At 37.1% G+C, this 10,349-nt stretch overlaps 1 long non-coding RNA gene across 1 annotated transcript; it reads left to right on the forward strand.

Moving 5' to 3' along the window:
- The first annotated feature begins 6,032 nt into the window (after positions 1-6,032).
- Positions 6,033-9,190, forward strand: LOC125804830 (uncharacterized). The gene is made up of 2 exons (XR_007441017.1): positions 6,033-6,216; positions 7,480-9,190. It is a non-coding gene; the product is annotated as an uncharacterized LOC125804830 (long non-coding RNA).
- Positions 9,191-10,349: the final 1,159 nt, after the last annotated feature.

Raw genomic sequence — 10,349 nt, forward strand, 5'->3', positions numbered from 1 at the left:
CCACACACCATATCAAATTCCAGAACATACTAATATAGCCAGCACAGTCACATTTATCTGTTACCACAAATTGTGATTGGTTTAACTCAGAATACAGTTAGCATTGCCAGTTAGTCGTTAGCCATTATGGTTAATCACCCATTTTTTTATTTCTATTTTCCATTATTTCCATCAGTTATTTTGGCTCCTTCCTTTCACATTTAGTCATCACCACTTCCCCATCACATTAGAGCCGCGGCAGTGTTGGAGGATTGTATCGCCCAGGCTGAATCCAGGCTACCATTGGACTTTCTGTAATTGTGACATACAGCACTGTGCAGAGTCACGGTCTAACTTAAACATCCAGTGACTGATTGCGTACAGTTGCAAGAAAAAGTATGTGAACCCTTTGGGATTACTTGGATTTCTGCATAAACTGGTCAGTAAATGTGTTCTGATCTCCATTTAAGTCACAACAATAGACAAACACAGTCTGCTTAAACTAATACCACACAAAAATGACATGTTTGCATGGTTTTATTGAACACTGAACACAGCATGTTAACATTCACAGTGCCGGTTGGGAAAAGTATGTGAAACCCAGGGCAAATTACTTTTCTAAGAGCTAATTGGAGTCAGGAATTAGCCAACCTGGAGTCCAATCAATGTGATGAGATTAGATGTGTTGATTAAAGCTGCCCTGCACTATAAAAACCACACACCAGTTTTGAGTGTGCTGTTCTCAAGAAGCATAGCTTGATGTGAATCATGCCTCACACAAAAGAGCTCCCAGAAGACCTACGTTCAAGAATTGTTGACTTGCATGGAGCCGGAAAGGGTTACTAAAGTATCTCTAAAAGCCGTGATGTTCATGTGTCCACTGTAAGACAGACGGCCTACAAATTGAGAAAGGTCAGCACTGTTGCTACTCTCCCTAGGCGTGGTCGTCCTGTAAAGATGACTGCAAGAGCATAGCGCAGAATGATCAATGAGGTGAGGAAGAATCCTAGAGTGTCAGCTGAAGACTTACAGAAATCTCTGGCACACGCTAACATTTCTGTTGACAAATCAGAAAAAATAAGAAAAAAAATAATAAGAAAAAAAAAAAAAAGAATGTAGTTCATGGGAGGACACCACAGAGGAAGCCACTGCTGTCCAAAAAAACATTGCTCTACGTTTAAAGTTTGCAAAAGAGCACCTGGATGTTCCAAAGCAGTACTAACTAAATATACTGTGGACAGATAAAACCAAAATTAGGTTGGAAGGAAATAAGGCACAGCACACCATCATCAAAACCTTATCCCAAATGTGAAACATGATGGAGGGGGCATCATGGTTTGGGGCTGCTTTGCTGCCTCAGGGCCTGGAAGGATTGCCGTCTTCAACAGAATAATGAATTCCCAGGTTTACCAAGACATTTTGCAGGAACATTTAAGACCATCTGTCTGCCAACTGAAGCTCAACAGAGAATGGATGAAGCAACAGGACAACGACCCAAAACATAGAAGTAAATCAACAACCGAATGGCTTCAACAGAAGAAAATACGCCTTTGGGAGAGTCCTGACCTTAACCCAATTGAGATGCTGTGGCATGACTTCAAGAGAGCGATTCACACCAGATATCCCAAGAATATTGCTGAACTGAAAAAGTTTTGTGAAGAGGAATGCGCCAAAATTCCTCCTGACCATTGTGCAGATCTGATCTGCAACTACAGGAAAGGTTTGGTTGAGGTTTTTGGTGGCAGTCATTTTTGGTGGTCAACCAGTTATTAAATCCATACTTTTTCCACCCGGCACTGTGAATTTTAACATGTTTTGTTCAATAAAACCATGCAAACATATATATTTTTGTGTGTTATTAGCAGTGTTGGGAAGTAACGGATTACATGTAACGGCGTTACGTAATCAGATTACAAATTATAAGTAACTGTAGTCCGTTACAGTTACTGCTTCAATAAATGGTAATCAGATTACAGTTACTCTGCTAAAATTAAAGGATTACATTGCGGTACTTTGCTATTTTTGCTCTTCCAACACTGACAAAACGCAAATAACATTTTGCGGTGAAATCGCTCTGATATGAAAGGGAACTGTCTGCCCCTCGTCCCATCTCGCTGCACACACACACACACACACACACACAGGGAGGAGGGGCAGACAGCGGCTCCGCACACACAACGAGACGAAATTAACTGACATTTTGGTCAACGAATAAAAATAAGACAAATGTTTGGCAGGGACGAAATCCAATCAGAACTGATTTAGTTCTGTGAAAGGTAGGGACCAGTTAGGAAGAGATCCAATCACTGCTACTTTAGCGAAGGTGGAGAGGCGGGATAAGCGGGGTACTCATCCAATCAGTACCCGCCTCTCCTGCAGTAGCACCGCGCGCTCAGTTACAAACCCGGGAATTAAACTGTCGTTACGGAGCTCGACTGGAAGTTAACTCGACAGTGTTCAGCAGGGAGAGAGAGAGAGGAGAGGCGATATATTTCTCCTTTGACGTCGCGAAAAACAAGATAACGTGTAAACCGCGTGGAGCGACTCCATCTCCGGTAAAAACACCACTAATCTTTCAGCTTCTGCAGACCAGAGTCACACAGATCTCCATGCAGAGATCCGCGTTTTAATGCTGATGTTATTTCATGAGCTGATGGGGTGTTTAACTCGGCAGTGCACTAAAACACAGAACTGATACAGAACTCACTCATTAAGATCAGATCATCTGTTTAGTCTCACAGTGGGAAAGATATAGCTAGTGTTAAAGCAGCAGCAGGTCAGAAAGAAACTCAATAATATATCCAAAATAAAACAATAAAATAAGTCAATCTCTGAACCCAAAAGTCTGTGTAAAGTTCCTTACAGCACTTTCTCATAAGTTTCTCACTTTAACTCATGAAGTCTCTCAGTACATCCTGAGAGCATCTCTACAGGACAGTGTGTGAAGGTGTGTTTTTGATCTCATTTATAGACTGTAGGTCCAGTAGGTGTGCTGGGTTAGTGCTGGAGATAAAACTAGATCATTTAAAAGCTGTTTTTGCATCTACAGCTCTATTTAAACTATAATTTAACTATTCAGTTGTTTTATGACCTGATTTCTAGAGCAAAATTTTAAATGTAAAATATATATAGTCACACACCTATAATAATAATAATAATAATATACATTAAATCATATATAAATATATTTCATATTCAAACATTAACAATATTACTCAAGTGGTTATTAAACGTTTCATTTCGTATACGTGTAGAGTTAATAACTCAAGGGAACTGATGAAAAAGCATTTACATTTACACCCTTTACATTTTAGTCGACTAAATTTACTGTAATTTTAGTAGACTATATTCTTATGACATTAAGTCGACTAAAAATAAGTTGACTAAATTACTAAATTGTGACTAAAACTAAATGCTATTTTCGTCACAAGACTATGACTAAGACTAAATCAAAATTTGTTGTCAAAATTAACACTGGTGGCAAACCTGCAAATAGATAGCTTACAGTTGTTGTTACATTGTTTGGTTTTAAATTGTTTTATTATCAATTTATAGAAGTGTTTCATAAAATTGTTTGATGAAATGGTTTCATAAGTATTTTTATAGAGTGATTGAAAAGGATGTTTTATTTGTTTATCTATTTGTTAACTGGAAAGAAAAATAAAAGAATAATATGCAATATGTGGTTGCTACATTCATTCAGGCTTAAAAAAACGACAATATTGTAAGTAATCCAAAGTAATCAGATTACGTTACTCACTTGAAGTAATGTAACTGATTACGTTACAAATTACATTTTGAGTGATGTAATCAGTAATCTGTAAGGGATTACATTTTAAAAGTAACCTTCCCAACACTGGTTATTAGTTTAAGCAGACTGTGTTTTTGTATTGTTGTGACTTAGATGAAGATCAGAACACATTTATTGACCAATTTATGTAGAAATCCAAATAATTCCAAAGGATTCACATACGTTTTCCTGCAACTGTACTTCTCTTAGTCTTCTAATTTATCTTTTTTTCTAGATATCAGATTTACACAGAAAAATCTCTCCTATATTTCATAAAAGAGGATTTTAACAATTCCAGGAATCAGATCAGATCAGCAAATCAGTGTAATGTTTTCATTTTATAGGTCTGTTACAGACGGCCACATTCATTTATATTGTCACAGGGTGAGGCAAGAGAACCATGGGCCTGCCCCCACAACACCACAACACAGCCCTAATGGGCAATGAACACAATGGATGAATTATCCCAGCTGGGCACATTTAAAGGCCACCTTAGGAGAGAACTGGACGAGAGAACAATGTTGTGAAGCAGAGGGTAAATATATGCAAGAGTTTATTTAATATTTAGCTTAGTTTGATTGTGTTCACATTGTGATGTACAGCAAAAGCAGGAAGCCTGTTACATTTGTGATAAGATTCTCCAAAGCTGAAGCATTTTCTATAATGTCTGCAGTCTGATAGATGGAGGGAGCAGATTGCAGGGAATCATCTCCCGCTCTCTTATTACAGTACTTGTGTCCTGTTTTTTTATTTTTATTTTATTTCAAAATGTTCCCATTTTCTCCTCAGTTTACACCACTCACTAGGACTCCCCCTATTAATAGTAATGCCCCAACACACCAGGAGGGTAAAGACTAACACATGCTTCCTCTGAAGTAAAGTATGAAGTAAGCCACTGCTTGTTTTCGAGCTGCTGCTGATGCAGCATGGAGAGTAGCATCACAGCGCGCTTGGAGGAAAGCGCAGCGGCTCGGTTCTGATACATCAGCTCACAGATGCCCTGTGCTGTGTACATCACCCTAGGAGTGATGTGGGAAGAGAGCGCCATCTACCCAACCGGAGGGAGCAGGACCAATTGTGCTCCCTCTGACGCCGGCAGCGTGATGGCAAAGATGCATGATCTAGGGTTGAACCTGCGACCTCCTGCTCATAGTGGCAGTGCTTTAGACCGCTGGACCACTCGGCGCACTTGTGTCCTGATTTATGTAATATTTTTTCTTGTTTTTATCCCCTTTCTTCCTTCCCACCATCCTTCCTTCTTTTATACCTTTCATAATTTCGTTTTTTCTTTTATTCAGTTATATGCAGCGAAAGAACCAAGTACTTTTCTATATATGGCTGTATGAAAATCAAGTAAGGAAAACTGTAAATTGCATATAATACAGATGTGTAAACTTGATGCACATGACTCAACTCATATATTTGATGATATCCAACTCAACTTTACCTTACGTGACTTGGACATGGAATAGGACTTGGGCTTAAATGTATTAACTGAATAACAAAATTAGAAACACATCCTTTAGTTCGAGCTTCCTGACCTGCAGATAATCTATTGCAAACATTGTTGGACCAAAGCCTGGAACACTGCAAATGACCTCAGCCATCCCAACAATAGACTCTCCTCTGTGCTACGCTCACTGAAGTGTTTCTGATTCCCAAAGGCGAACACAAAGAAGATGAGGAGGACCTTTCCCGCAAGCTGTTCATGTTCTAAACAGCGGCGTTAAATCTCCCCTTAGCATTTCATAATACCTCCTCAAAAAATTATTTGTACATTAGTTTATTTGTGCTCACAAACGCAGCAGAATGCAGGACATTGCATCTAATTCATTAAAAATGTTATGAGGGAGGACACCCAGACCACCATCCCCCTGAGAGTGCCACCCCCACATTAAACATTCTTCTGGTCTTCCTCACTGACAACACATATCACACACACACAGGATCAGGCAATCAACACAAAATCACTTCAACAATTTGTGTTCAAATAAACAGACAAATGCTGCAATTAACCTTCATGTTTTTGGACAGTGAGAGGTAACCAGAGGCTCGTGAGGATGGATGGATAGATGGATGGATGGATGGATGGATGGATAGCTGTATGTATGGATGGATGGATGGATGGATGGATGGATGGATAGATAGATGATTTGGCATTTTATCAACAACTTCAGTAAACCATGCAATCACTTCTGGGAAAGTGTGTCTGAGATTCATAGCTCTGAGGAACCCAAGACAAACATAAGAGAACCGTGCCAAACACTGCACCCCTCCTCTTTCCTGCTCCGAGCAGCTGAAAATAGGATTGGTCAGGAGAAAACAGGAATGCAAAACTCTTAGTTATATAAGCCGACCCCAGACATCTCGTACAAGCTTTCGTACATTTTCAGGGTGATCTCTAACTGTATGACATACAGGCAGCAGTGAAGAAGCACATTCTGCTGGTAAGTTTATATATTTTTGAGTCATGGCTGTTTTTTTTAGAACGGTCTGCTTAGTCTGTGCAGAACTATCTTCTATTTCACTTGCAACTTAAATGTACTGTATCACTGATGATTTTAAATATACTGGCAGTTAAAAAAGAAGAATTTTAATATGTGCAAGCAGCTGTTTCACTGGGTTTTTAAAGAAATCTACCTAGTAGATTTAGAATATACTAAATATGTCTTATACTAAGAAATATACTAGTGGAACAAGACAATACAATACAAGACAATACACACCGTTCTTCCAATGATGGAGTGAGTTATAAACTGAGGGAGGTGATGTTGTAATAATGTAGTGAACAACACAATCAGCAGGTTTAAAATCCTTAAAATCTGTGGGTCTGTGTTGCAATGTGTAATTAAAATTCGACCATTATTTTAGGTCTGTGTACAGCAAGGAATACTGTACGGGGAGTAATTTATAGATCAGTTTAGGAATACTTTATGAAAATATGACTGTTTCTGGTGTTTTTTTGGTGACTGTTATTAAAAAAGAATTTCAGTTATTTTTCTTTAAATTGCCAAAAGTTTTATCTCTCCTGTAAAGTTGCTGTTTTTTAGATACTTGTTTTTTACTGGACATAGACAATATATATTGTTATAAATATAACAATGCTATATTGTGCAGTCATCGAATGTATTATTTTTTGGGTTTTGGTTAGTTTCAGTCGGTAAGTTTGAGCAAAATGAGGGGCAAACCAATATTACCTTAAGCCCCAAGAGACCATATGTCAGCCCACACTCTCATAAGTAAATTTTTATATGTAACATTATTTCTTTATAGGCCCTAACACAGATTCATGTGGGACTCCACAAGAAGTAACTCTCAATCGTTTCCGCATTAGGGTTAATAACTGAATAATAAACCTAAGGTTAATTTTTAAAAATATAACTGAGAACACACTAAGTCCTATTGACATTTGTAAGAGTTATTACTATGTGTTTTTTTGGTGCAGAGAAACAACTCGATGATTGGTTGTCAAACAATTATCAACAGTTGTAACCGTTTTAACAGTTGATTGATTTCAAATCATTACATTTATTACATTTCATTACATTTTCCAGTGTGCTACTACTGTTTGATTGTGTATTTCAGTCATTTCTGTTTAACTACAGGCCTAAATTTAGTTTTAACATATTTTCCTAGCAGCAGAGTGTCCATTTGAAAAGCTACAAGCATTCATGTTCTGTTTTTTTATATCAGTGTGATATCTTTTGCAGCAGTTCTTGAGAAGTAGACGAGATGGGGCTCACAGGATTGCTCTCAAAGTGGTTGGAAGAGGTGCTGACCCATTCTACCGTCATTGGCAGAGTCTGGCTGACTGTCCTTTTCTTCTTTAGAGTCTTAATGCTGATGGTGCACAACAGCATCTTTGCACAGAAGTCGTTAACATCAATGGTCTGCAATACAAAACAGCCTGGCTGTACGGAGTCTTGCCATAATACACTTTTCCCAGTGGCTCCTGCCCAGTTTTGGTTTGCTCAGATCATTTTTGTATCTACTCCGACTGTGCTGTACCTTGCCTATGTGATGCATGTGACCTACAGAGCTTCCAAACACCCAAAGAATGTGAGAAAATGTGTGATGCTTTGCTACTTTGCTCAACTGCTTGTGAAAACGATCCTAGAAGTTGTTTTTATTACTTTACAATTTCTTTTTTATGATATATTTATAGGTAATCATGTGAAATGTGGCACACCTCCCTGCCCCTTTAGTGTGAGCTGCTATATGCCACATTCAAATGAGCTGAATGTTATTTCCATCTACATCCTCGTTGCTGCATGTGTGTCTGTGGCTCTCAATGTGCTGGAGGGGCTGCTGCTTCTGAAGAAGTTGAGGAGGAGACAAGCTGAAAAGCCTAGTGTTGAGTCTGCAAATTTGGTGAATGTGAGTGGCAAGCACCTTGAAAACAATCTCTGCAATCAAGTAGAATCTTGTGATCCAAAGCAGGCAGATGCAATGAAGAAATGCAGTTACTGATGTATGGAAGAAAGAAGAAAGTTCACGCTTGGCGGTTCTACCTAATAAATCTCAAACTCTCCACCACCAAACATCTGTGATGAATTTTTACAAATGTTTGTACCGTATATCAGTCTCTTCCACCTCCTATATGACTTGTTCAGTCCACCTGAGGATCTTCAGCAAAGCAGAATGGGTCTGGAGCTCCCAGCCTTCTACAGTTTTGCATTCACTCAGATTTAACCTATTCAGTCTGTCTACAAACATATGTTTCCATAGCACCTGTTGCCAGGTTGGACAAAGCATTTGCAACACCCCAGTGAAACATATATTTTAATATTTTGCACTATGAAATTGTAATTCTTCTATTGTAAGATTCTATTGTAAGATTTAGACTTAATTTATATATATATATATATATATATATATATATATATATATATATATATATTTGGAAAATATTATTTTCTCTCCAAGCTCAGGGAAGCACAAGCTCTAAAAAAGAAAAGTGTCTGGATAAGTAGAAAGGAATGACTTTCCCCAGAGAAAAGGAAATCCATGGGAACACTGCTGGTCAGATTCAGGTCTTTAAAATTATGCATGTCTAGACGTTGTTTGTATGTATGTGTAAGAACTGGGTTTTAATCCTTTTATTTAAAAAACAACTCACAGATACATCTATCCTCAACTGAGACAAACGGACATTAGCAAAAACCCCAGTCAAACATATACTGATATACTGTATTTTGCTATATGAATTTGTTTCTAATTTGTAAGATTTTTCCAGACTTCATTTATAGACTTCTTTTGAAAATCTTTTTTTCTCCAAGATTGCCAATAATTTGCAGAACCTCCAAAAGAAGTAGAGAAGTGTCTGGATGAGAAAAAGAAATGATTTCCTCAGAGAAAAGGAAGTTCACAGGAATAGTTACTTTTCTGGAGAAATATATTTGCCTTTTTTTTTTTTGAAAACTCAGAAATAAGTAAAAAAGCCAATTTGCATTGCTTTGCATGTAGTTACCAATTAGTAATATCTGGAGTCTAATGAGAGCCTCTGCAAATATGAGGTAAACTTTAAGTTTGCCAAAACTGGCTAAACTTGTCCAATGTAGCAACAGTTGCTATGAATGAATGACTTTGTTTATAGAGTATAGATTAATTGATGATGTAGTCTGTTAGCACAGCATTATAATCAATGTATTATTATCACAATGTCTGTTACCATCCATTACATTGGGACTATTTACTATAACATGTATACAGACACTATATTAGCATGACTTTTTTCTATCTAATCTATTATCAGCCATTTTTCTGGTAGGGATTGAGTTTAGTCCTGGAATATTCAGCTCTCAGAAAATTATTAGGCTTCATATTTGTCTGGGAAACTGGTCTTATATGTGTTTGCATGTTTTTCACATTATGAAATACAGGTACAATATAAAGAATATGCAGCAATAAAAATACTGTATATTAAAGATTTATACTATTTTCGGAAAAAATAACTTGTGCAGTGATTTTGTTTGTTAATAGTATATCAGTGGTGTATTGTGACTCTAAAATATGCAACAAGATTTGTCTTAAAGCAGCCTAAACTGAAACACTTCTTATGAAACCAGAAGTGGATAAAGTGTGGATATATGAAAAAAAGTTTTTAAATATATGCAAATGCATTTTTTTGTGACATCATAAAAAATAAAAAAAATAAAAACTTGTGATAAGGTAATAGTCCCTTTGAACATTTTTTTTATATCCATGAAATAATACATATGAGCAACCTATTTAAAATGCTTACTCTAATAACTGTAGTTACAGAGTTTATGAACTATACAATGAATAATACCTTGTGTAAAATGCTAAAACAGGACTGAAATATTCACCATTACCATCATCATCATTCTATACATAGAATTTCAACTTGTTCTGTGGTACAGTGCATATGTAGATGAGCTGTTATAGATGATTCCTGGAGTTATACAGACTCATTCAGTGTAAGGCATTAAATAATTTGAAATTAAACTAAATAAAGTTTATTGAGTATTGATGCCTTTACCTCAAGTGCCACAACCATACACCAAATCTGGACAATAAACTGTTTCTTTTGAGTTCAGTTGCAATTAATACATTTTTA

This window comes from Astyanax mexicanus, chromosome 1, assembly GCF_023375975.1.
Source record: "Astyanax mexicanus isolate ESR-SI-001 chromosome 1, AstMex3_surface, whole genome shotgun sequence".
In the NCBI taxonomy this organism is placed as follows: Eukaryota; Metazoa; Chordata; class Actinopteri; order Characiformes; family Acestrorhamphidae; genus Astyanax; species Astyanax mexicanus.